At 41.4% G+C, this 26888-nt stretch overlaps 1 long non-coding RNA gene across 1 annotated transcript; it reads left to right on the forward strand.

Moving 5' to 3' along the window:
- Window positions 1-9949: 9949 nt before the first annotated feature.
- LOC138241168 (uncharacterized) lies at window positions 9950-25975 on the forward strand. Its single transcript, XR_011190360.1, has 3 exons — window positions 9950-10234; window positions 10800-10963; window positions 24451-25975. It is a non-coding gene; the product is annotated as an uncharacterized lncRNA (long non-coding RNA).
- The last annotated feature ends 913 nt before the right edge of the window (window positions 25976-26888 follow it).

Genomic DNA, 26888 nt, shown 5'->3' on the forward strand with positions numbered 1-26888 from the left:
AATCCTGTCAGTGCAATGGGCCTAGTTTACTGACTACTCTGGAATCTAGATCATTGATTAAGAGGAGCAGTAGTCCTAGAACAGATCCCCGCATTACTCCACTAATTACATCACCCCTATTCATTTCATTAACCTTTTGCTTTAATGAGTGTAACTCGCAGGCTGACTCTCGGTGCATTTGGGATTTTCCATGACTGACCATTTCCCAGACAGAAATAATAATAATAATAATAATAATAATAATAATAATAATAAACTTTATTTTATATAGCGGCTTTCAAGGTGTCTTCTCAAAGCGCTTTACAGGATGACAATAACAATAAATAAGAAGAGTATAACAATAAATAAGAAGAATACACAAGATAAGACACAATTACAATATATAGGGGAGACCGTGGATGGTGGTACTAAGAAGAGCAGAGGGGTGAAGAATGGAACCAGTTCAGTAAAGGCTTTTCTGAAGAAGAGGGTTTTGAGTCTGGATTTGAAGGAGTTTAGAGAGGGTGACTCTCTGATATCCTTGGGCAAAGAGTTCCAGAGCTTGGGGGCAGAACAGGAGAAGCCCCTGTCACCCATACAATGTAGACGGGCTTGGGGGACAGTAAGGAGGGCAGAATTTGAAGAGCGGAGGAACATTTTTTTTCTCTCCACAGAAGACATTGCCGCTCTCACTGGGTTTTCCAGCAGTAATCAGCGACCTTGTTTCTTGGTTGCAAGTCTTATCCAAGAGCTTGAATGGGATTGAAAATTGTTGACGCTGCACTGGGAGTGTCCAGGTTACCACCCTAGTCAGTGCCTCTGTGGTCAGTGTCTAATGCTGCTTTGGGTGGACAGCTGGACGGGGGACAACAGATCAAGACTGGGGGGGGTGCTGTTGTAAATCTTCTGTTTTGAGGAAATATAGAACTATACATAAAGCAGTTTGGGATCATTCATCATTCTGATGAAAATAGCTCACATTTATCTAGGAAATCATGATTATTGAATAAGAAAAGAAAAAGAGTACAGTATAATGTCAGTTGTTTAATACTTCCATGTATTTGTTTAGTAGCCACTTTTATTTAAATTGGAGGCTGTTGGTGCTGATTCTGTCATTTTCCGGCCGGTTCTGACAAATCCCCAGGGTGATGGAGAGTTATTCTCCCCAGTAAGACCCAGGGGGTTTGTATTCTACAGCAGCTGTACCTGAGTCAGCGCTACCCTGAGGTACATGTGGAAAGCTGTGACGTACAGCTACCAAGCTTATATTTTTAAATATTAATACATAACAATAATGATGGAGCACCATTACCAGCATTTAAACAGCACAGCGAGGCTCCATCGAGTTTCTGTAGGAGTCAAGAGCATTGTTCTGCGTTGGTGAAAGGACATGTGGCACTAAAATCATAGTGCATTTTCACCATGTTCACTACAATCAGCTCCCATTTTTACAGCGTACAGACCGAGGACTGACAGCTCCTTTTCTGGAGGCTTGAATCTTTCAGGTTTTACGAGTAGACGACAGGTGGTATGGCTTCTTATCAAAGTAATTAAATTAGTAGCTAAGATGAGCTGGAGAATGAAAAGCATGTCGTCCTCAAGGACTGGAGTTCTCCATCTCTGGCATCTCTTACTTGAGCATCTTGGAAAACACGTCACACTTTTAAAGTTTCTTTTGGGTAAGTTTTTAAAGTTTCTTTAAGCACATAGAAATATATAGTATGACTGAGATTATAATGTTTGATCATTAATTAGATTAACTCTTCCTTAAAGGCACCATAGTTTAAAAATCTATATTTATCTATTTTGATATTCCTCTCTTAAGATGGATTTATATTTTCAATACTTCTAAGTGGCATTTTTTAAAAGGTCTCCAGACCCTATTCCTCTTTTCTGAAGACAGGGTTATCAATTCAAACTTCACTGCCGAAACTGTATAGATAAGTCCTAAAAAACTAGACTACGCATAAAAAGACATTTTAAAGTATAACGAAGTTTGGCAACCATAGTTATTAAATCACAAACAGGTTTCAGGAGAGGAAACACTGACCTCAGAGCCACAGACGTTCTTATCTGTACTCACAGTATCTCCACTATCAGTCCTGTCTAGGATTTTATTACATGTCCTGGAAACAAATGTGTGAGCCGAAATTTGGGTTTCATCGCGGATGTGAACTGATTTTGTTTTGGTGCTGCAGTCTGTCGTGGGTGTGGGATTTAGGAAAGATCAACTAGTCTTGGCACAGCTAGGACGTGTGTTCCCATGGCAGTAGTGCAAAAAATAAGGGCTGCTACGAATCTTATTTTCTAAAAAAATAAATAAATTTGAGTTTTCTGTGTCCCCTTCTGTTGCTTCTTTGGCAGGTAAATTGGCTTATTAAAGGCTTTTTTTAAATAAAAAGGAAAAAGTTGAGAAAGTTTCAGAATTATTTTTAGGAAATCAAAATGGAAAAATATGGATAACGGAGCCTGGAAGTGTTTTTGTTTTATTGATTCAATTCATTAACTGATTGTTAGCTCAGTCCCTATAACTCAGAGCCCTTTCCTCTCTGGAAAGCATGTGGTTTGGCTGGGTCTCAGCCCTGCTCATGGAAGACTGGTTTCTTGCTGGTTTCTTAAAAGCTGCCTGGAGTCAGATCTGTGCAGGGGCCTGTCAACTTTTTTTCTCCTCATTTTGCAAACTCCATTCCTATTAGTATCTGAAATGCCTCCACACAATGCTCACTTCACACTGGAAGCGTTCTTGACTGTTCGGTCTTTCTTGTACCTGACTCTCACCAGTGGCATGTTTGAGTTCGAGCACTGAGCTTCCAGAGTTTCCATCAGCCTCACTGGAAGCCAACACCCGCTGGAAAGAGGAACACTCTTCTGTCATGGCGTGGGAGCTATAATGTGAGTAAAACAGAACCAGTGTCACTCCTGTAAGTTTGGACTCACATGTCATTTCATTAAAACACATTCAAATTGATATTATCAGTTACAGATGCACACTGCAGAGAACTTTGAATATGCACTCCTCTTTCTTAGCTTGCAACACAAAATAAGTCTAGTCGTGAGTTTTCACAGCAGTGGCAAAGCTGGGCCAGGACGGCAGACATGTCTCTGTCTTTCCCTTTCATTGGCTGTTCAATACAAGACCAAACTGTGTCCAAAGCAAATTAGCAATCAATTTATTTTCAAAACCAGCATCCTGACGCTAAGCATATATATATATACCTTGACAATGTATTTCACTAGACCTTATTGATTTTTAATTAGCTGAAGATGTAAAAAAGTTATGTCTCAAATGAAAAGCTTGGCCTTTAAGGTTTGCTAAGAGGTGCCATTTCTCCTGTGTTGTATTTCTAACTTTCACCCGTAGGGTGCAGTCACCGCATTATTGTTAAAATACACAGATTTCTGGAAAAATATTATTTGAACAGGATGAGGTGCAGTAGATTGAACTGTCTACATTGGGAGTAACTGTGTTACATGCATGTTTACAGAAAGTTTTTTAAACATCCTCTCACAAAGCTGCATATGTGTGCACGTGAGTATCTTCTTTCAGGAATCATTAAAAACTAAAAAAAAATCTTAAGTTTTTATGTCTTGGTGCTTTGTGGGAAAACCTGTTTGGTTTGCAGCGTATCCCTGTATGAAATATACTGCAGCAGTAATATACTTGCAGATTTGCATTTGATAGGCCATAAAGTTCACAGCAAAGGTCAAAGCTTTGAAGTTACAAGCTGGTTTTCCTGCCTTCTGGGAATAACAAAGCAGTGGGGATACCAGCATACGAATGGCACCTCATCTTTCCCATTGTATCTTACTGTAAACACATGCTGTACTATTGCAGCTCAGGAATGCATAACACTAGGGTTCTTTGTGAAAAGCATTGGCTCATTAGACAGGCAAAGCAATCTGCCTCTGTTTTTGATGAGAACTTGGTCCATGACTCTGAGGAAAATATTTTAAAAACATAAACTGGACTAAACCTCAGCCCACGATTTTAAAACGTGTCACCTCATACTGGCCCAACAGCCCGCCAGAAACTACTTGCTTCAACTCAGTGGAGAGCCACCTCAATCACAAGATCTTTGTGATCAAATCCTAGTTGTCTGTAGTTAGAAACCAATACAGCAAATAAATTGAACGCTGTTGTTCTGAATTCTTTGTTGGTGATGTTTTTGTTGGTTTTTGTTCTATTGTTGTGTTTGAGTCTGCCCTAAAACAATTTGCCCCCAGGGCATCTTAAAACTTGAATTCAATTGCAAGGGGCAATCCCTTTTTCTCCCGTTCCCAAAACCATCCACCCCCGGCCCATCACCCCTGCCCAGGCGGTAACCCCAACAGGAGAGCCAATCAGGTAGCAGGACTGAGGAGAGGGGTCAATGAGGCTGGGCTGCACCCCCAGCTTCAGACAGCCCCCTCCCCACTCCTTGGCCCTCGCGGGCGTGAGGAAAGGGAACACGCCAGGACTGAACAGCTAGCTCTGTTACAGTAGCAGCGCCAGGCAGTCAGGCCTGCTCCTGCTGAACAAACATCGTGTGACAAGTCACCATTCAACAAAGAACCACAGGAGAGCCAGGGACATTCTCCCCAGAACAGGAGATACCCCACCCCAGAAAACAGCTGCATGCCTGTTGCTGCCTAAGTTTAGACATCTTGACTTAATTCAAGCCCTAACTCTGAAGGACAGAAAAGCCTTCTGACTCACCAAGACTCCTGATCAAAATTCAGAGAATTTTTAAAGTTTAAAGTCTGTAAAATACTATCACATCACTGAAAACTCTGGTAGGAAGCTGAGCCTTGTGTTCTCATGCCAAAACGCTCCGCACTGTCACTTCTGATAATCGGCTGGATTGCTGGTAGGCCAGAGACGCCAGCGCAGAACTTTCTGCCTGTTTCTCAGGGTTCTTGGTCACTCTCAGATGTCGGGTTTTGATTCAATATTCCAAATTGAATGTTACAGTGTTGACAACACCACTTAGGCTTACATTTTTAACCCCAAGTAACTTGTGCTTTGGAAACACCAGTGAAATGGAAATTCATTAACACAAGTGGTCATGGTCCATTTTTTTTCAATAATGTTTGATATTTTCTTACACTGCTATCTCTGTTTCTTGTTTATTTTTTAAAATATTTACAAATTTGCTTTTCAATGGGACTTCAGGATGACATTGGCATAAATCTCAATGACTAGCCGATAACATGCACACTTCTGCACAGAAAAGCATTTCACAGAAACAATTCGTGTACTGAAATTATGGACATTTTGTTTGAAAATAACCATTTTTTGTAGTGTAGTGTAGAAAGGACCCTTGTATCTTTATGGATATGTAGAGAGAACAAATGATGTTCATGGAGAGGGACACCTGACCATCAGTGAAAGCTGATTGATAAATGTGATGGATTAGCTGTTAGTCATGGGGGACTGGAGCAGCTCCTTGGGCTGATTCCATACTATGAACATGACAAGCTGGATGAACTGAGGGAACTCCTGCCTCCTGGAAGCTTTGAGGTTCTGAGGAGACCTTGTTTCTGACAGTGTCGTGTATGAAGACCTCGAAGCAGAAAATGCCAGTAATTATCCATCCTTGACTGATATAAACTTTCTAAACACTCTTCTCTGCCATTAGCCCAGACATACCCTTTCAGCTTTGATGATAGATATTGTATAATGATAATAATTATGATGAAGTGAATGCTCTGAATTTTTTTTCAGTGGATTGATGCATCTTCCTTTGCAAATCAATATTTTCACACACATAATTCCACTATGGCTCTAGGAAACTCACATACAGGCAGAGACAGGCTGTGTATCCAGATGCAGCAGGGAAAAGAAAAAGTGAGAGATCTGTAAAGAGATTGTGGGTTTTTTTTTTTCAGTTTGATGGTAGCTTGTGTGTCCAAATGTTTGGTCTGTGGCTGTTGCACTTCGGGCAGAAGAGGAACAAGACATCAATCTCCGAGTTCAGACAGACACGTTCGGATTCGTTCCGAAAGGAAAATCGATGTTCTCCTGGCAGTTCTAATGAGATGTGGAAGGCTGTGGTAATGTGATTTGGAGAGCCTCACGCCACTGAGGGAGCACACTGAGCACTTCTCTCCACATTTGCCTCATGGTGTGCAATATCCTCTCTGAGCTGCCACTCCTTCCATAAAAATTAACTCAAACTATTAAAGGAAAAAAGCCTTACACTAACAAAACCTTTATTAGCCTGGTATGAATTCGGTCACGACCGTTTCATCGCAACATCTGCAACTAATAGGCAGCCAGACCGCGTTAGTAAATAAAGCACAGTGAATAGTTTGTTCCACTAATGCATTATAAACACTGGCGGGCTGCAGTCTTTGAGGTTAGAGTTACATTAATATAAAAATGGATGCTGTTTCACTGTAATATTTCTCAGATGGCTCAGCATTTCTGAATTAAATTCTCCCTGGTAAAACAGCAGTGTCCTTGTTACTCTGGCTGACATTTTGAATTGCAGTTAGCGACCATTTCATTCTTGCCCTCTTCTGTTTCAGGGATAGTAAGAACGTGACGGGGGTGTCCGCTCAGCCCTTCCTGTGGTCAGTCGCCCCTCTGAAAGTTGGTCAGGACCGAGTGCTATATGTTAATCAAAGTGATGCCGATCAATCAAACCAGATAAACACAGGGCAGCGTAGCCAGCCAATGTATTCTGTCCAATCTTAGCAATCAGTTCCCATAGCCAATAAACATCAATCAATCAGTTAGCTGACAACCAGTGATCAGAATTTGTTAATGTTAATATAACGACTGTCTGCATTTCTTATCGAGGTCTTGTCATCCACTGTGCCTCTTTTACCCAACATGCCCTGACGTGGAGAAGACTGAGAGGGTGTCTCCCTGCCCGGCCCCTGGCCCAGTCTGGACAGTGAGAGAAGGTGAATTTGCACATGCGGTATATTTCTAATTCATCTGTTGACACGGAGTAGGAATAGGATGTCACAGCACCCACATGCTAACAACCTACGTGTGAAACTGGGTAGTATAGACTTAATCGGAAAGTAAACACAACCATTCAGGAAGGCAAGATTTCATTACCCTGCGACGGATATTCAGATAATTTAATATTCCTGATATTTGATATATGATAATTTAATATTTCTGTTGCTTTCTTCAGAACATCTGTCCACAGAATTGTTGCTGAAAGCTGGCTTCCTGTAGCAACACGTCCCATAGTCTGTCAGCATTCTGCAGTGTTAGTCTGTCCAGGTGTTTCTCTGTATGAAAGGAAGACCTCCCCCTCCCACAGAAACCAACTTTTCTGACTCAGAAAATGAACAATCATTTTTTTGGTTTTCTTAATTTTAGGACACTAGGTAAGTATGTGCCAGCGTCCTTCTAGAAAGATATGTGGCTTTTTTAGTCTTCGCCATGTGATGAAAAAGACATTACTTCCCTGGAAATATGTCGAAGTGGAGCAATGAGAATACAGTCCCCCATCCCGAAAGAATATAATATAAAGACAGGTTTAAAACAATTAATCTCTTTAGACTTAAGAAGTCTGGATTTGACAAAAGAGTTTAAAATCCTGAAAGATGCAGATAAAGTCAATCCAACGGACCACTGTCCAAGTACAGCAGTACAGTAAGAGCACACCAGACAGGAGTGGGCAGTAACACAGACCAAAGGCAGGAGGCCTGCTTTCATGGGAAATCTTTAGTAGCAGATAGTCTTAAGGAGCAAACTAGCCCACCTTGTTTGTGAACATGACTTCCATTCGATCTGCTGAGAAATGAGTGGATAAGCTTCTGGGCTCAATAAACTACAAACGGCCAAACAAGCACGATGAAGAAAATGGCCTCCTGCCATCCGCAGCCATTCTCACACTGTAGTGTTTATGTGAGAACAGTCTTGTCTTCAACATGAGTGACATCACGAGGCCGCGGTGTCCAGCGCTCCCTGGGGAGGTTCTTCATATCCACTCAGAGGGGTGACATGGGTACCAGGCAGACTGCGGGAACAGTGTAGTGGTGAGGAACTACCTGAAACAAAAATATGATTGCATTTGTGATACATAATCTGACTGTTAAAGCTAAAAGCTGTTACAGAAACGACAATGTAGAGATGATTATTAAATGATAAAGGAGAAACGCCAACCCTTCATCCTCACGGATGATTAAAAAAAGAGAAAGAGGGAGTATGACCTAAAACCCCCGTGTCCTCAGAATGATGACAATGCTGGAGTTCTTCGTGCTTCGACGTGAAAGAGACGCAACAGTGTGCGGAAACATCGCCCCGAGGAAGGAAGGGAGCACAGGCAGGTCTCGAGCTGCGCTGGGCAGCACAAGGCTGGGTTTTGTTTGCACAGTTCGGGGCAGCGCTGAAGACAATCAATCGCATTCAGGCCCATCCTGCCCCATCCCATCGCTGTTTGCCACTGGGTGCTGAAAAAGAGAAATAGGAAAAAAAACGATAGAGCCAAACAAGGGTGGCTTTTCAGAATTGAATGCAATAACTGTGAGACGAGCCTGGGGCACACAGATGTTAAACAGTGAATCCCCCACAGATTACATGAGCGGAAACTCCGGCAGGCGAAATCCAGCATTTTTGTGAAAAAAAATCTAATTAAGAATCCATGGTACTTAACTCCCACCATGTGAAACAGACACAAAATGATGAGGGTGGGAACGACAGCGAGTTGCAGTAATATGTACTGTGTATTTCTTTTATTATAACAAATGCCCAGTGACAGAAAAAATACGTTTTTTTTGTTTAAGGCAAATTAAATCTAGTTGCTCCACAATGAGGTAACACCTGTAGTTATAAGAGTTTTACGTGAAACATTTATTACACCATAGAGCCCAGCAATGTGTTTCTAATTGAAAGAAGAATAAATCTGTTGCTAAGCCGGCAAAGGTAGGCTTGTATGCACTTTTATTTTTTTTCATCGTAAGTAATAAAACTGCTAAGAGCTATTGCAAGACTAATAAACCCTGTGCATTTGGTGGGGATGAAGTTTCTCATAATAATAAGGCTAAGCTCCCCAAATAAAAAGCAGAAAGTAGTGGGTGGCCCAGGCTGCTGAAGGAAGCTTTTCTCCTCTTGGTTGAATTAATTGTCTGCTGGACCTCGGACAACCTCACACCTGAACAGTGCAGCTGGGCTCCCAGTGTTAACCCCTCGTTTGTCATGTGCTCACATGCGTGCCATCTGAGCCAGGACACCCCCTTAGCCTGCAACTGCAGTGTACACACAAACACACCACACTGTGTGCTTACTGACTTCTCATTCCTGTGTCTATGATTAGTGCAAAAAAAATGCACTCACCTTTAAAACTTTAAAAAACAAGGCAACAAAATAAGCCCCACCTGAAATGCATTATCCTCCGTGTGTCAGAGGGAGGCTGAGGGCTCTGTGTCATACCCCAGTTTGTGTCCCTTGGCCCAGCAGGGTTTCTGTAAGGCTTGTTCTACACCACAGATAAGAGCTCCATTTACAGCAAAAAAAGCTGTTTTTTTTCACCTAGGCCATTAAGAGAAAAAGGCATTCATATTGTAAGTATGATTTTATGTCCCTGGTACTATTAGACATAAAGGTTCTATTAATATTCCCATTAATCTGTTCTATCCAAGAAAGTAGACTCAGGAGAAATTTGAAAAGCACAAACAAAAGGTTTTTTTTGCAAGTTATTAAATTCTTTGTTTGGCAAACCCCATACCTGTTTTATGTTAAATTATCCTTGCATTTGCTCTTACTTACCTGTAAGTCTGTGATTTGAGACTCAATATGACCTTGGTTAGTTTGAATTTAAAAATATGTATGTGTGTGCACAGTACGTGTTTGCATTGTTACATTTTTACTGAGCGGACATTTCTGCACTGCTGTTTCTGCTCGGAGAGCAGCTGTGGAAAGCTTGAGGGTGGAATGTGGACAGGCTACGCTGAAAGTGAGCACACGCACCTTCTCAATGTGTTTGTACTGAGATTGCTGAGGAAGCTCCATGTATAACAACTGCAACACGGCCGTGTTGATGCATAAGCAATTCAGAAATAAGGAAGTTAAATGTAAGTATTCCTAATGGGAAGCAGTGCAATCTACTAAATGAGGCAGCAGCGCATTTCTTTATATGTTCTCATCATCATAACATATCTTTGTCAGTCATTAAGTTCCTCGCTTTTAATCTTATTAAGCACGTTATTGTTGAAATTCAAAGACCGAGAAATCAATGCTTCACATAATAAATGGAACCTAACAACAACACAATCTGAACTGGGAAAAGTGATGGTTATGGTTAACTGCCAGGTAATAATCTTTCTAACATTTTCAATGATTTATATGTTGTAACACTGTTACATTTGTCTTCTACACAGCAACTTTTTTCTGTTCAAGCTCTTGAATAGACAGATACAGCACTACTCCTGTGGTGAATGCTGTTTGAAAGGATTTAGTTGACTATAAATGATGAGCCATATGAGTTTTAAAATAACTTTAAAATAAAAAATCATCTATTGTACAACATTCACCAAGCATGTATTAACTACTGTTTGTTTTGGATACATTTCTTTAATGTTTTCTATTCAGATATCCTAAAACAGGGAACAGAAACTCTAAAACAGGTTTGTATGTTTACATATTGAGTTGAAATATCTTGCTTTGTGTATTTTCTTTTATTTGAGTCAAGTTCTGCTTCATTGTACAAGAAAAGACAATTTATCAAGCAAAATGATCAAATTTTCAAAACAACCAAGTTGTTTGTAAAACAGCCAGCCACTCCACTTCCCAGTTGTTTTCTCTTACTGCAATGACTTTGATTGGAAACTGAAGGAGTGTGTTTTGTTGGTTTTTTAGAACATTTGTTTCTGCACAGGAAGCCATCAAGCCCAAGAGCTCCCTGTGGTTCAGGGTGTGTGCCGTGTGGGGCACTGGGTGTCAGTCTGTGAAGACTAAAAGCTTGTCCCCGGAGGAGAGGAACAGACTGGGACAGAGGAGAGACAGGCTGCTGTTTCCTGCATCAGAAAACCTGTTCATCAGGTATGAACGTGATACACCAAGTTCTCCTTCACTTCTGGTAATCTAACTCATAACGATGTAATTTCTCAAAAAAACTCTAAATGCAATAGTAAACCCTTCTCTTCCTCCATCCTAGCAAGTACATTGGCCAGTTCCTCACTTTAAATGACATTATCTTCCTTTGTCAATTAAGACAGTCCATTGCTGTCATTGTTACCTTTTGGCTGGTTTCTGTAAAAGAGATGTTTGTGGTGAAGTCTGATACAGCCTGGGAACAGAGTGCAAGTTTTACTATCTGAACTAATGACGTCTGGATATTTCCACTGAATTAAATCAGAGATAACATGAGTTCTTGAGACAAGTCTACTTGAAGTTCTTAATGTTTTTCTCTCCATGGCCTGGGGACTGACCACCCAGTAATCTGACAAAGACACGTGTGGCAGCAATGGATTCTGGCAAAATCAGACAGCACAGTCACTGTCTGCTTCTCAGAAAAATAAACATTAAACAGGACTCTCAGATATTCTCGTCTGCCTATCTCTGAGTAACTGTACAACTTGTAAAGAACTAAGAGAAATGCCTTCACCCTTGAATTCACTTACAGTAGTTCCAAATTATTTTATGGAGGTGGATTTCCACTCGCAATCCCTTCTTACTGCAGTAACTGAGGGTAAACCTGTTGACCTATGGCCCACTGTGACCAGCAAGCTGTCTTTCCCTGGTGCACTTTTCTCTCAAACTGACAATGTTTATACCTGCACTGCATCTGGTGATCACAGGTGCAAGGCAAGAACATTTCAAAGCAATCAGATCTTTGTCAGCTAAAGTTATTTACCATTTGTAACAAAACAGAGTCATTTATCCTCAGGTTTCACCAGCCGCACTTCCAAAGCTGTTTGGGGTGCTTTTTTCGGGCAGAAACGTGATGTTGGCCTGTTCTTAGATATCTCTGATAGCTTCTTGCTGTTCTCAGAACAACACGCCTTCTTGGTTTGATTAGAGAAGGGATTAAAGGTGTGGTTGTGTTCCCAGGCTTAGTATTACCCATTTGATTGATCAAAATCACAGATGCAAGTTATTAGCAGACTGTCAAGTGTCTAAATCACCTCAAACGGGCTTCATTACATTGCTTCTAGAAGAAGGCAACCGAACCTTGATTTCTCTTCCTACTACTGATCTGGGATCTCATGATCTTCTCAGGCATAAATGGCACAAACACCCACCCAGAGAAGGCTCATTTATTGGCAGTGTATTTTATTCACAGAACTGAAGACTGAGACCCTCTTCACAATGGACTTCTTGTTTGGGTACTCTATAGCATAATCTCTGGGAATGTGGATTGGCTTTGACCCACACTCTGGGTCAAAAAAAATTAATTTTCAAGTGCAGAGGTTGGCAGGAGCAGCACGATTCATGTTCCTTGTACTGCGTGCTCTTTATCAGAGGAGAAACCACGTAAGGTTTCACACCTGATATAAATAGCACAGCTCGCAAAGAGGAGGACAGTACAGCAGTCAAGAACAGCACAATTCAGTACTGCATTGCTGGGAGTATAGGACACAGGACACCACCACGTAACACTGCACAACGGGACATGTTCATGTGTTTACGTGGCAATGTCTGAGTTAAAAAGAGTGAAAGTCACAGCAGTAGTTGTGGGTGTTTAATTACATGCTCTAGAAGATGGAATACAGTAAATATGTACACCAGCATTCATTGAGATTTTCACAAGAGAGGAATATGGTGCTTGTGGGCTGATTTCCCACGCTGATGAGGTTCCACTGGATCTTGCTTCAATTACAATAGCAGTTGTTTTGATTTTTTTTTTAATGTAGTCTTCCCCTTCTCTGCTCGGAATTCCTTAGACAGGCCTGAAGTATCCTGATTTCAGGGCTTCCCCTGTAAAGTGATCTCAGTGGCTCTGATATTACACTGACGTTTTCACTGTGTTCAACAGAAAACATTTTACAGCATCACATAAGTAAATGTCCAGTGTTTTTCATAGGGGTACAGAATATCAGTGAATAATAAACTGGACAATTCATATTCTGTAAGTGATCTTTTCTCTGCATTGAATGCAGATATATATTATTATTATTGTTGTGTATTTACATATTATAGATTTTAATCCTAACATTTTGCAAATTTAACACTTTATTTGTGAAATTGTGTATTAAGTTCTTAGACCTGCAGCTTCTTAGCTGCCAATGTTTAGTCCCAGAGCTTTGCTCAATTTACTAGAAATGTTGTGAGCAAGAGGCCAGAGGGTTGATAATGCTTTTATGTCCTCTATTTCTCTACTTACATGAAGATATTAAGAGCGAGGCTTGACCACTTTTTCTGTAGAGCCTTCAGTCACTGTCCTCCATAACATTGTCTGTTTCGGAGACAAATGGTGCCATGAAGTGTACAGAGGCAAGTATCGTCTAGGTTTCAGAAAACACCAAGTTTTTATACGATGTGCAGACAATTCTCAGGGCTATAATTCTACCAACACAGATCCAGAGATTAGACATGGCACAATGTTTAATGTAATGACAGACTGATATACATTTGACCCAGGCTACACATTCCTAATGAAAAACCCTGACTATTAAGGCACTGCAATAATCCTCTGAGCCATCACGGCATCATTTTTACAGATTTTAAAAGCAGTAATTAGACATGGAACTTGGAGAGACCAGCTGGGGAACATGACTGTGCATTGACCTCAATGTCCTACAAACTATAAATTGCACGCAAGCACTGTGGACACAGTAAATTAAATGGTAAAATTAACAATTACATGGGGATTAGTAGGTAATATTTACAATAGCACAGTCCTTTTCCAGGAGGACCAATAAAGGGTTGAGTGCAGCTTTCTTTCACAACCCCAGTCTCAATTAAACAAGCACCGCTAATGACTGCAAATGCTAACGGCTTCATGTAATTGAGCTGAAAACTCCCATGAAGACAAAGAATAGAAATAAAGAGCTTTTGGCAGCAGATCTCAGGAAATGGGGTTTGTTTTCAAACCAAGGGGGCGAAAACTGTAGCCTTGTTTATCAAAAACCTGGTCCAGCAACAGTGTTAATAAGCTTGACATGTGCTGACTTGACAACTGAGAACACCAGTTACCAACTGTTTTTTATTACTGTAAGTTTGGGACAACAGGAAGTCAGAAACAATTACCTTCTAATACCAGGCGTGGGCCTGCAGAACCTACTTGCTGCATGAATTTCTGAAGCAACAGACACCACAAGCCTGTTTGTTAATACAACCACTTTATTCCAGTATGTTCTCCCCATTGTAACTGTTGTTATATGTTCTGAATGCACTTCAGAGTGAAAATCATGCAAAGGAAGTACAGTCATGGCAAAAGGAAATGAAACTGTTTTTATTTTCACTTAGTGTCAGCTGCTACCTCGCAGTTAAGCTCTGATAAGATGGACCAGTTTGAAAGAGTAACAAAGCTGCTTTATTATGGGCAACAAAGAAGTATGGCTTTTCAAACAATTTCTTTTCAGACAGTTCAGGCCACAGGAAGCAGGGCTCTGTGTTAAATGTCCTCTTACTCGTGGGATCCATGTGAATGAATCTGAGCACCTGAGCAACAGCATAGAGCACACAAGCCGTTACAAACAAGAGGAGCAAATTTAAGCTCATCTGGTAGTAAGTAGGTCCAAGGATGTCAACCAGCTGTTTCTTGAAAGAACGCAAGGTGTCGGCTTCAACAGCATGGCTAGGTCGCTTCTTCCAGACTTGTACAACCCTTTGAGTAAGGAACTACCTCCTGCTCTCAGTTTTAAATGCACTTCCATATAATTTCCACTTGCGCCCTCTGGTTCGTGTTTCATAGTATGGACATCTTCCTGCAGGTGTGAAAGGGTTAATTTCTGAAGGCAATGAAGGAAGACTCTCCATTATAAACAGAGTTTATCTGATAGAGTTATTTTCTGCCTGAATTCAATTATTTTCCCTTCTAGCAACGTGCTTATGCTTTCTAAAGGAATCTTTGGTCTGCAAAGCACCTGTTGAGTGATAATCTGCAAGTGATTGAGTTTTTCTTTGTTCATACTTGCTTACATAGAGCTGATTGCCTGGCATTCATAGGTCTGCCGTGTGGGGGAAAATAACAATAACTCAAAATGGTGATAGTATAATCTTACTTTTATATAGTACCTGTAAAAGAAATCAAAGTCTTCATTTTTGTTGTTGCACCCTGTACAGATTTTTAAAAGCTTCACTTTACTTGTCTTTATCAGCTGCAGAATCTTGTACTATAAAAAAGACTAATTATAATACCCTGCTTCTGCCCTGGTCACAGGGGCAGAATGAGCGATAAATGCAAACACAGCTGCCATAGTGACTGTGCCACGTCTTCATTTGTTTCTCAAAGATGTAGAACAATAAAATTCACATGGATATTGAGTTACGTGCGCAATTACTTCACAGAGAATATTAATCTGCATGACTTCTCAATGTAGGCCTCCCTATGCTCACTGGTTACTGCATCCCTTTTCGGGGTTAATTCCTGGAATTGATAAACATTCCTGCTGCTGGGAGGTGGCACAGAAGGCCCCAGGCTCCTGCCCTCCCTGGTATGAGCAGGTCCTGGCCGAGGTTCCCCAGAATCCAAGAGGTGACCCAGTCTTGTTTGGTCAACCTATCATTGTCTGCACGTTACTGGCTGAGAGAAATAAGAGACATAAATACTGCCCGGAACGGGACTTTCTTTGGATATTTGCTCAGTTTATCCAGAAATTCAGAACTCTAGAATGAAAGGTACACAAGACCCTTAAAGATGGGACTTTAGTCTAATTACAAATAGTACCTGTACAGTACAGTACTATGTAATTCAGATCTGTACAAAGACCTCTCTGCTGCACATGGTGTATAAATTTGAAATCTGGTTGTATCTGGTCTTGGAACTGTGTGTTCATCCTCATTGAGTTTCTAAATCACACTCAGATGCAGACTTAAAATTTTAAAGAGTTTGATATAACCTTGTCATTCAGGTACATCCCCTGAAAAAGGCCATCATGTTTCCTAGGAACCACAGCAGAGGGGCAGTCCTCTTGTGCCTGACATGTTTCTTTCAGTTGTTTTAAGCCACAGAACACAGCAGGGTTTAATAGTACAGTACTAGAGAGAGGCAGATGTAGGGTGAGGTCTTAAAATTTCACCTTTACCAGTTCTTTAAATGACAAGAAATGCATCAAGACATCAATCACTACCTGCTCCGTAGTTCCCTAAGAATAAAAAGTAAGTTAAAAGGGGGTCTGAGCCAGTACTGTTGTCATCAGCTCCAACACGTTTATTAAGGGCTAAAACTGGTCTGGCAACCCTACTTTCACCAACGGCCTCTGGGTAAAATCTATAATGTTTATAGATGTTTACCTCTGGGTAAAAACATCTATCAGTTTTTTCTGCAATCACCATTGTCCAGCTCAGAGTTCAGAGATTGTGACTAGTCAAAACCAGTAATGTTACTATATTCTTTTATCTTAATTTATTGACGTTCTACAGCCCAGACAAACCTAGCTATAGTCACCTCTGCTCTCCCCTGTAAAAGAAGACAGAACTTACTCAGAGACCAGGATAACCACTTGATTGGCCTAGGAAAACCAAGCCACTGGGTTTGGCCATTATTATAAAGCTCACTGCTGCTCCTTTCAAGCTGTCCAGCAAAGGCAATACAAATAATGGTATGAAAGCCATGCATATAGTGGTGGCATTGTAGGTGTAACCAAGAGATCTAATGGGTGAAAACAGAAGATGAAACAATTCTTGTAAAAACAAGAGAACTGCAATTTTAATAAGAGAGATGCAATTTTTTTTTGCTTTTATCTTTTGATTTCCTGGCTGCTTGGAGTCTTCATTTGTTTTCTTTGAAACTCTGATGTAGGGATTTGAAAAGTCCCAACAAATCCTGTTTTGTTGAAATTGAAAAGGGGAGGAGAGCAATAGAGAGCTGAAGGAGCAGCACATTCAAAGAAAGTTAATATAAACAGAGCACCAAGAATTTGGTAATCTGTTTGTCTTGTAAATGCTCTCCTCTGATTACCTGATTGCACAAGGCAACTACAGAGAAATCTGATTGTGTAAAATTATACACAGCAAACTTTTGATTGTAGGGGATCCAGGATGCCTGTTGTAACCATTGATGGAAGGTTGTAAAATTTGGCTTCGGTGATTTGAAAGCAGTAAAGTGCCAAACTTAATTGTAATCAGCCATTGCATGCTCTACAAGTATTCTATTTTTAAAATCAAAGATTCCTTGCTGTGTGGTCTTTCTTCCTTTAACAATGTGATTAATTAATTATATACCCTTTGAAATAATCGAAAATTATTAACTCTTCACTTAGTGAAATCCTGTACAAGTTTTTAGCAGCATTTCATGCCTAGTATGCATTTATTCATTACTGCATGTGTCTCGTTGCCTTGTATTAACCACTTCAGAATTTCTGGGTATTCAGAAATAATTGTGAATTTATTCCTACCCTTTTCAGCTTTCTGTTAATCCTTTTTTTACCTGTAACCTCAAAATGTGGGATCATTTCAGGCTGACTAAGGCTGGTTGGCAAATAGGGTATTTTGGAGCCTCTCTTTCATTAAATTCTGTTCGTCATCATTTTTTCACCACTTTACAAAAAGATACTGCTGTCCTGGTATGAGTCCAGACAATCTTGACTAGGCCACATTCTTACAAGCTTCAAAGAATCTTTTTAGTCTTGAACAGAGAAGACTGTGGGCATTGAGAAAACAACCCAGCAGATTCTTTTTTTGGAGTAACAGTGAAACACAAACCAGAGGAATGAAGTGGAAACTACATGGATGTGCTTTTAAAACCAGGAAGAGGAGTCACTTCCTTACACAAAGCGTTGAGGGGCTCTGGAACAAGCTACCCTCACGTGCTGGTGAAGCAGATGCCCTGGATTCCTTTGAGAAACAGCTGGATTTGATATTTGGATCAATAAACTGCTAACGACCAAACACATTAAATGGACCACATGGACTTCTCCAGTTTGCAACCTTTCTTATGTTCTTCTATTCTTATCTCAGGGACTACTTGCAATGTTTGCTTCAAGCTGATTCTTTAAGATCAGCCTCTATAATGCTCATCAACAGATAGTTGTTATCATTGTATTCTTTTCTATCATTATTTGTGCAGTATGATCCTGCAGAACAGATTCCAATTCCTATGCTAAGAACGGTGTAGTGTAAGTTTCTTACAGTGCAAGAAATATTCCCTTAAGCACTGGAATGTATCTGGTTACTCTTTTCTGGACTGATTCCAAGAGACAGCAAATTATTTTTTATTACATAGTGACCAAAATTGTACAAAATATTCTCAATGCAGTCTTACTAGTGCAATGCGAATTTATTAATCTTACTGGTTAGTGCAATAACACTCCTATATTTTCAAAGTTTTTTCAAGAAATCTTTTGCATGCCAGCTCACTGTATTTCTGGCACTTGTTATAACAACTGACATGTCTGCACAAGGTAAAACACATTGTTTCCCTGACAAATAAGTAAACTACTCCAGAGATGTACAGCACTGATCTCACAACATGCTTCTGAGTAAAGCTCTTTCTTAGCAAACTTTGGGGGATGACTGTAGGACCAATTGAGCTAAATGAGGTTTCCTTTCAGTTAAATGAGGTTTTTCCTCCCCCCAGTGCTGTGCAGCTCATTTGTTTTTTTGGGGGCATCCGTGAGGGGGGGGGGCACCATCACGCCCTCTACAGCTGGAGGGCACTCCTACTCTGTCCTGTTCTTAGTCTTCCTGTGCTTTGCTTGTCCTTCCGGTGTGTCTTTGTTTGGGGCTATCTATTTCCGGGTCACCCTTTCCTCCTGGCTCAGCATTGAGGGTTCGGATGTCTTGAGACCCGCCTAGCACCAGGTCGTCTCCTCCGCGGCCTGAGGCCATACAGTAGGTTTCTACCCGACATCGTCTGACCTCCTGAGCCCGGGTTAAACCCCGTTTTGCCACTACGCATGGGGTCTTTATTGCTCTCCTGGCCATTCCATGGCATGTCCTTTCCGTCATCCGTGACAGAAACGGAATGTATCTCTAAAGAAAGAAATGTGAAAGATTGACATCCATATTTTCAAGTGTCTTTCTACGAAGATGCCATTGTAAAAGCTGATTGAAAGAACTGGAGCTGGTTGCACTTTCATTCAGGAAGCGTGACAATGGCTTGTCCTTCACTGCTTACAGAATGGGTCTGCAAAGAGTTTTCTAAGAAACCTTGAGTGAGTAAAGCTTAAAAGCCTTAAGGCTAGTGCTTAGGAAAATTCTGAATGTTTCTTCTTTCACAGCTGCCTTGTTAGTCCGTCTCACTGACTGACTGAGAGTTGTGCCTGCTCAGTCCCTGGGCTCCTAAGAGGCTTCAGAAGGGACTAGCTGGTGACAGAGGCTGGGGAGACATGGCTGGGAGACAGCATGGGCTGGCAACATAAACTACTGCTGCGCAGCACATTGGTGAGGGCACTGAATTTTTCTCCCTTTGTGCGTCATTCACCATTAACCGTGAAAGCACTGCACTCAAACACTTTAGCCAATACTTCCCCACACCTGGCAGCAGTATGGTTGCAGTTATTTCCCAGAACATGGACATTCAGAGCAGTGGGAGACACGGTACGGGAGATCAGTGTGATGATGTCGTTGGCGCAGTGTGAACTCTGTGCAACATTTCGTCTGGCCGACTTAGCTGGAGAGTCTTGCCTGCCTGGATGAGGAGGGACCCCTTCCTCCCCCATCTGCACCAAGTGATTAGTAATAGAATTATTAACAAAAGGTGAAGATTGGGGGAGGCAGGGGGTGTGAATTGCACAGTGTGAGATGCTGGAGTACATGTCAATCAATCGCTCTTTCATTTGGAGTTTGATTGACCAAGAGCCAAGTCGGTGTACTTTCATTTTTTCTCAATAACTTTCATTAGAATGTGCAATTGCTGGCATTCATTCATTTGGTAACATTGGTACCAATCTTCCAATTGGTACAACTGACATCACTTGTGCACTTGGTTTCATTGGTATCAATCCTTTGATATTGACACCTGTATTGCTCTTGCTCTCTGGTGGGAACGTTCTTTCAAATGGCATCGATCTCATGCAGAATCTTCTTACCTCTCTCTGTGCTCCTAGTACTCTTCCTTCATTCATGTTCTGTCAGCTGGTGGTGAAAGACTTTCACACTGGCGTTTGGGGGTTTAGGATTATAGTGGCAGATTCTCAGACGAAGGCTGCATGTCCTACTTATTTAATTATCTTTCTTCATTCCAACATTCCTTCTCTTTATGAGTAAGGCAAACATAGCTTATTTATGGTGGAAGCCAAACAAATTTTGTTTAACCTTTTCTGGCATCCCAAGGCTTTTGTATTTGAAATTGGGTTTCTTGCGACTGGATGAATGTAAAATGTGTGTTTTACAAGCAAAGAGAGGAGTTAAAAAAATGTAGCCACATTAAGTTCCCATAATTGTAGAAAAAAATCATACTGGCTTTAAATCTGACTCTAGTATAGGTAAAACAGTAAGTAATGAACATAGCTAAACGTATTAGGAAAATGAGGAAGCATCTTTAGGTTTGAATGTGAAGTGTCTGCCTGATTAAGAAGAGCTGAGGGCCAGTCGGTTCCAATGCTCCAGGCGATCCGGGTCTGAACTTGCTGTTTTAGCGGGTGATACAGGCAGTGTCTTTGCTGGGCTCCGATCCGGGTTTCCACGGGAAGGGCGCCATTGTCAAGGTCTGGGGCTGTGAGCGGCCACCGTTCTGGGGCGCTGTCTCAAGACCGCATTCCTCCAGCGCTGCAGACGTCGAAGCCACCTGCACAACTTGTAATAAAACCATCACAAATGAGTGAAAGTGAAAAAATGAGAGCAAAATGTAACACAGATGTCCAAATAAGACTGCGAATGATTACTTCTGCCGAGATTAGCTGGGAGCGGCAATCTCTCGCTGCCACTTTCCCAGGACAGAAAAAAAAAACTCCCACTTTTATTACTGGCCTGGATTGTCGTCAGAAATTAATTTTCTCTCCCTGAAAGACAAATTGAATAGTAGCATATGAAATAAAACAGAAAGAACAAGAGCGCGTCTGTTTTTCTACTTTTTTTTTCTTTTTCGTCATCCTCAGCCTCTCACATCTAAGCAATCCGGAGTGTTCAAACTTAAATTAAGATCGGCGGCTAGATAAACAGTTAAAATGGGTTCCCATGGCTACCTCTAACACATAGCCATGATTACATTATAATCCTGCAGTAATCAAGTCTAAATGAAAGAAAGATGATAAGGGTGCTATTTTCAGTTTTTCTGTGCTGATTTGTATTACCTCCCAATCAGATCAGCGCTGCAGTCCCTTTCATTAGTCTGCGGCCATGGCTGTGTTTGTAAAAACATTGCGGGAACAGGGTCTAAAGAAGTGATTAGGTAGCTTTTGTGAGATGGCTTTGCCGGGGGGGGGATTTTCAGTTCGGCATTTCCTCGCACAAGAGGAATTTTTCAGCGACTTCTTTTCACAAAGAACTCAAATAATAATAGTAATAACAGGCAGAAGACCTTCCCTTATTAGATCAGCATTATTTTGCATATTTTGCGCTGATTTGGGGCGCTCGCTGTGAAGGGCCATTAACAGACTTAACATTTCTTTTTTTTCCCCCAGTAACCTGTAGGAATCTGCTGCTCGGAGCTTTTTAAATTCAAGAATAAAGGAAACAGGAAATTTTAAGTTTTGTTTACAGAATAACACGTACACAAAAATATGCTATGTGTAATGCAGGGTACTGCTGGGATTGGTTCTCGGCAAAGAACAGGAGAAACTGCAGAAATTACACAAACACGCCTTATTAAGCTTGAGGGTTTCTTCGGTCTTTTTAACAGTGCTGGTTAATTTCCTTCAGTTTTCCGTGCGTTTCGTAATTTTGTGAAGATACGGTGTTGTAGCAGCAGTGAGCTCGCAGTTTGTCTTCCCCGGGCCTAAATGAGCCCCGCCGCCACACCGTAGGAGTCGGAATTAAAGGTGCTAAAAGGTTTTCAAAGGTCTTCAACCTATATTCTGCACACTGACATATTTCGTCATCGTTCTACTTTTGTGCAATGCATGCAATACACTAGACAAAATCAAATGTGGATTTCTATGACCGTGTTAACCATATTATTTTTTACATTTCAGCAGTACCGAGCAACATCGTTTGTGTAACGGTTGTCCCCCCCGGGAGATCGAAATACAACAGGCTATACAATTAGATCATATTTCGATGGGAGTCGATATATTTAGGTTCTCACATCGCTCGGGATTTTAAGGAAGTGAAGAATTCGGGCGAAGAACCGATTGGCTTGTGCTAACACTGACATAGGGCTTGATTTTAAACATTGATTACTCGTTACATTTCCGCTTTACAGTCTTTTTCTGTAGTCGAGAATGACCGAGGTAGTCAGAATTGTTGCGTCTTCTCTAGCTCACGCCAGTAATCACGCACGGCAGGTGCGGATCTGATTTTTATTTTTACAAAGCGTGTGCAAGCTGACATAGCACCCAAGTTTGATCTTGCAGAAGATACGACGCATGAGGAGAACTTCACGAACCAACAGCGGTGACGAGAGATTGCCCAACAAGCGATCAAAGAGAGTTATAGGTCTGCCGGTGGCTCGGTACCTTCAGCTTTTATTTATGCTGTTTGCGCCGATTGGCCTCAGCGCGATCCGAATCGACATGCGTGCCGCCACGTGTTTCCTATTTGGCAACGGCAAATTCTAATTGCTCCTTTACCTAATTAGGATCTACTCATAACAACAGGTAATGCAAATCAGACCCCGCAGTTTGAACGCAGTTAATAAGTTTGAATGGACCTAATCAAAAACAGAAAGGTTTCTCTTTCACCACAGTGCCTTCGATTTAAATTCAAGTCTTAAGGGCTTTCGTAGTTGCTTTCTGCGAAATAACGAAATATGATAACACATTTACTTATTTCATTGGCCTTCACCAAACTGTCGGCTGTGGATAACCCTTCGTGTTATAGAGGTTTTAAAACATTCGGCCTGTCCGTCTGCAGCTCTTGCTCTCCGCCGGTATCTGGTATCTCCAGTTTATACACCATTTCTAAAGTGTGTTTAGAGTTCTGCTCCGACGTTGCTATATTTTAATGTATTCACAGCGTTCAAGCTTCCTTACTTCAAACCTTTAACCTCAGTTTTTTCAGTTGCACCCAGAGGCTTCTTGTCGTGCGTTTGGAGAGATCTGAAAGAAACCCCCCTGATTTCGGTGGGGTTTGCGCGGTATTCTAAAACCCTCATAAACGTCCTGGCAGTGTTTCTCGTGTCGTGATAATGTAAAGAAATACGAAGGTAAAGATGTTTTGTATCTGTTGTCCCTTCTTGAGCCTGGCTCGAAGGAAGTACAGAAACAGAAGGGAAAATAAGCAGGAATAAAATAATAGAATTAGACTGCAACCCTTTTTTTTGTCTTTTTCTCAGAAAGAAACACCTGCTAACATCAGCTGTAAAATTCACATCCTTACTGTACTGTAGAAGTGTTTGTGTCAGGCCTGGTATTTCCTCCCAGAGCTCAAGATGGTTATAACGGCCTCTTCACTGTTCTGACCCCAGACTGAAGGAGGTTTATTGCCCGTGTGTGCAAATACTTGTTTTTAATGCAGTAATTGAATTAGTATTGATCCTTCGTGATTTTTTGTGTTTGGAAACTACCGGATAAACATTTAAACCTGCCACGCTGCATTTTTTCTACGATTAGCACACGGATAAATTAAAACAGAATGGAAATGGAGAAGTGCAGAATGTTTGTTTTATTAACCTTTAGGTATCCAGTTTCCCCTGCAAAAAGGGCAGGGCATTTTTGGGAAAACTGCTTTTTTTTGTAAAAGTAGTGTATTTTAACTTCTTTAAGGGGAACTACTCGTTTTCCTGACATGATCCCTCACCCTCTCTGAGTAATGTGAACTCCTGCCGGCTCTCTCCAGCACCCCTGTCCAAACCGCTCCCACCTTCGGCCTCAACACGAGTTTAAAGGAAAGTAAAGACAAGAGGGGGAAAAGGAAGGGGGAGGGTTTACTTGCCTTTAAACTTCGCTTTTCCTTGCCTTTGTGAGGCCACTTTTTTCTTGAAAAGAAGAACTTTATACTCCTGGACATCAGAGCTTCGCCTGTGAAGAAGCCAGACAATGAGAGGCAGACAGACAAGAGAAAGGCTTCCTTCTCTCCACCCCAGACAGCGTGTCTCTGGCAGGAGAATGCAGGCCATCAGAAGTGTCTTCAGGTTGTCAGAGAGAGCCGGGCTGCGGGACACCCTCGGGCTGTCCTGGCCAACAACAGTGGCATCTGTGGGATCCTGCCATCAGTCAGCCCAAGGAAATGATCACTCAGTTCTCACTGTGTCTCCGCGCGGCCTTCCACACACAGAGAAGAGCCTCTTTATTCAAGGACAATATCTCCCTTTCATACCTCCGCGTAATCTGCGTTAAAGACCCTAATAAATCATATTTTCTCATCATTTTCCCCCCTTACAGCTCGCAACAACAGGAATGTCAGTAATGAGGCGGAAGGCCTAAGGATGTCATCCAGCAGATTAGAAGCCCTGCCAGACTACAGGCTCCTCAGATCTGCTCCCATGGCCGCGGTCTTCGCCCTCTCCCACTCTGCTCACGAGTCAGTGCCTTTTTTACTGCCGGCAACCTGGGTCCCAACTCTTTCCTTAAAACCCTTCTTCTCCCTCAAACCTTCTTTTAATTCTCTTGCATGGTCTTAATCAACTTTTATTTTTCTACACCTAAGTGCAAAATCATTTCTACCAATTAAAGGGTTATAGAACATTCTGAGATGTTTTTTTCTTTTTAATAGCAATCTCATTACCTCCTGCAGCTGCACTCTGTTTGCTAACTAATAACTGCACAGCTCTCTTTAAACACAATGGGAATTGCTTCAGATTTTGGCTCCTGAAGCTCATTCTGTGGGCCCTTTTACTTATATTATGATAAAGAAAATAGTACAGAAGGACAGAATTCCTCTGAAACACCCAGCACTTCAGAAGCGGAGATGAGGACTTTGTGGTTAAGTCAGGAACAGCTGGGTCTGAAGGCTGGGGCACTGCTGAACCTAATAATTAAATATCCACTTTGAGCCACAATCTGTTTTGTCATATTAAAAATAACTTTCAGCTGATTAAGCTAAAGAAAAAAACATCTCGTTTGTAATTAAATCGGTTTTGTAAAACTATATGGCAATGATTAATGCCAAAAATGGCCAGACTGTGCTACCTTATTGAGAGGACGAATGAAGGACTCCTGCAAGTTGCCCCAGTTTTGGTTCACAGTAATAAACTTTATTTTATATAGCACCTGGAGAGTTCCTTTTAATTAAAACCCTGAACACTTAATAGTGCCCATTGTTAAGAGCGAATAGAAGCTGCATGTAATGATAGGCTTTGATTGACTCTCAAGATTCCCGCTGCTAACTAAAAGAACAAACAACAAAAAAATATTTGGACTTGGATGCCTGACATTTGTGCCCTATAAAGAGCTGACCTGAACTTTCAGCTTCAGCGCTGCCAGCGAGCTCCTCTTCAGAAAAACTGATGTAAAACAGAGAGATTTTTTCACTTTTACCACACAGAAGACTGTACTTCTTCCGAGCTAATAAAATCAAAATGAATGGAACAGGAAATAAAAGTGTTTTAGTGTGGCTGAACTTTGGTATTTTGTAAATGGCTGCCTAACAGCAGTTCCACAGGCGTGCCTCTTCTGCAGAACGCAGTACTCATGCCTGCATACTGAGGGGAGCAGGAAAAATCAAATTACTACCTTTCATTGCAAATGTAAAATCTCTACATCTGCAAAGTCTTTTTAAAGTTAATTATAGGCCAGGGCTAGAACAATTGTGCCAAGCATTCGCTGACTAATATGGATTATCAGACAAAGCATCCTTACCATGCGTGCGTTAATCTAAACATGCCATCTTACGAAAATTAATGCAATTAGGTTATCTGCATGCTCACTCCAATTACAGTGTGTGCTTAAAAACGAAGATTTGATGAGATCCCCATTAACAAAGTAAACCTTCTTTTTAGGGGGTATTGCAGTTAACGATGCCAGCATTGTGCACTTGATGGGCTGTTATTGTAAATAAGGGATAAAAGCAGTCCTTCAGTGAAGGAGGTCTAGTGTAGTAAAATATGCACCCAATTAAAGCTATGGGTGGAAGAGGCCAATAGAGTGTGTGTGCCTACAAGATGTTGTGTCCTAATGAATCCCGGCTAATTTGCTTTGACTGATGAATTTCTGTATTAGTCGTAGGGGTTGAATAATTATGAAATTTATCACAAGACATAGCAACTCATTAAGGATTACCGAGGATTCATTAGACCAGTGTTGTTCGAAGGAACACATGGTCTGATCAGCATAATTACTGCCGCACAGAGGAGGCTGGAGTGGGTGCTGTCTGATGGTGCCTTGTCCTGGAGTGGCCCACTGTAGAGACGGCATGTGCCCCCTTCTTCAGGAGACGGCAGGGGGCATCTGAGATAGAGGAAATTTACTCCTGAGGCCCAGAGAGTGAAGAATCACACTTCAAAATGAGGACATGTCTTGTGAGAGAGAGGGACCTTGAAATTTGTTTCATTTGAACTTCACTGGTGCCATTTCATGTAACTTCACATACACAAAGGAGACATGTCTAGATCTTGACAGAGAATCTGGTGTACAGAAAGACAGCGGGTTTCATTAGATATTAGAATGAAGCTGCTGTCTAAATAGAAAGCTCCTTTTATGTACAAGGCTTGCAAACTGCGTCAAGTGTAGTGGAACATGGGAACAGCGGTAAGGGGGCTGGTCTGGTGAGTGGAGGGCTGTGGGTTCTGATCCAGGTTGGAACACAACTGTTTTACCCTGGAGAAAACGGCTATGAATGGACACAAATGTAAGTTATGGTAGATAAAAGCATCACAAAATTC

This window comes from Lepisosteus oculatus, chromosome 9 (genome assembly GCF_040954835.1).
Source record: "Lepisosteus oculatus isolate fLepOcu1 chromosome 9, fLepOcu1.hap2, whole genome shotgun sequence".
NCBI lineage: Eukaryota > Metazoa > Chordata > Actinopteri > Semionotiformes > Lepisosteidae > Lepisosteus > Lepisosteus oculatus.